The sequence below is a fragment of the Poecilia reticulata genome, chromosome 22 (genome assembly GCF_904066995.2).
Source record: "Poecilia reticulata chromosome 22, P_reticulata-male-v2, whole genome shotgun sequence".
Taxonomy (NCBI): Eukaryota; Metazoa; Chordata; class Actinopteri; order Cyprinodontiformes; family Poeciliidae; genus Poecilia; species Poecilia reticulata.
Genome location: NC_088851.1, coordinates 10,780,258 through 10,781,864, shown reverse-complemented (window position 1 = coordinate 10,781,864; position 1,607 = coordinate 10,780,258).

The window sequence follows — 1,607 nt, the reverse complement described above, 5'->3', positions numbered from 1 at the left end:
TTTCCCCACTATATATATATAATATAATATAATATAATAACGTATATATATAACGTAAAAGACTAATCTTTTACGTGTCATCCATAGCCGCGTTAACTTAGTGAAACATATAAATGTAGGTATTAATTTCGTGCTATGATCCACAGCAAATTGATCTGTATTCTCCAAGCTACGCAGACTCGTTGCCATAGCAACTGACAACAATGCCACTTCAGTTTTAGGATTTAATACCAAAAAACATTCAACAATTTTTCACACAGAACAGAACATTTAGTTTGTTGTTGTATGTTTTAGGCTTCATGTTTTATTAATAAATAATTGCTGTGGCAGATTAGCTACCACTTCTACTTTACTGAATTATTTAAACATTAACTGTAGCCCACAAAACGCACATTTAAATAAAAAAATCTTATTGCTGTCTTACCTTTACGTGTCAATGAAATCCATGCACCGCTAATTCTGCACAGGAATATCCGTTCATCCAAAGCCAAGTTTATCCTCGGCATGTCTTTTCTACTCCGTTTGAGAATCAAACTGTCTGGAAGTAAAACTTTCAGCTCCGGTGTTGGTCTTCCTTTAGTTATTATCTCCTGCTTCAATTAAAAATCCACTTTAGAAAACTGTTTAAGTTTAGAAATGAGTCTTTCATGTTGACGTCGGAAGAGAGAAGAAAACAAATATATCGCTGTACTTTACTTATTTACTGTGTGGCTAGCTCCATGGCTAGCTCACCGTGTCTTACTCTGCAGTTGTGCAGTCACAATATCTGGGAACATGAGCGCCCCCAGCGGTGAGGCAAGAGAACTGCCTGCCTCACCTCCAGTCTGTTCTCTGCCGTTTCTTATCGCTCCTCCGCACACAAAACACGATACACACGCAGTTAGTGACAAAAAACACTGTACATTATTTACATAAGCGAAATTATGCAAAATCAGTCCATATATTAAATGTTTATTAGCCATTTTATTGCCGGCGTACAGACAGGACGAAGATGCTGTCATATAATGGCAGCCAGTGCAGTTAGCCAGAGGTTACGCAATCCCAGGTGAGGCTCAGCTCGCTGCTGCCTCACCGGCTTCGCTTCTGAGCATTTGAATGGGAAAATGCGAAAATCCAGCGATTTTGAAGAAAAAGTAATCAAAATTGGTTAAGCTAAGTAAAAAATAGATACTTTATAGTACAAAACAACAGGGTGAAAATAGAAATATAAATGATTTTATATTATTTTTCCATGACAGGTGAGGCTCTGCCTCACTTGCCTCCCCTGACCGCACGTCACTGGTATGTATGTATGTATGTATGTATGTATGTATGTATGTATGTATGTATGTGTGTATGTGTGTATGTGTGTGTGTGTGTGTGTGTGTGTGTGTGTGTGTGTGTGTGTGTGTGTGCGTGTGTGCGTGTGTGTGGGGGTGTGTGCGTGTGTGTGATAAACAAGAAGAATAATTTGTTTTCAGGCAAATCGGGATTGGCGGGATAGTTGACACAAAATGAAGGGAGAATTATTCTTCATCATCATTTTATTTATTGAAAAAAGGGGAAGTTTGCAGCTCTACACAGTCTGGCACAGATGACTTATTTACGTTAAGCCTTGTTTAAAGCAG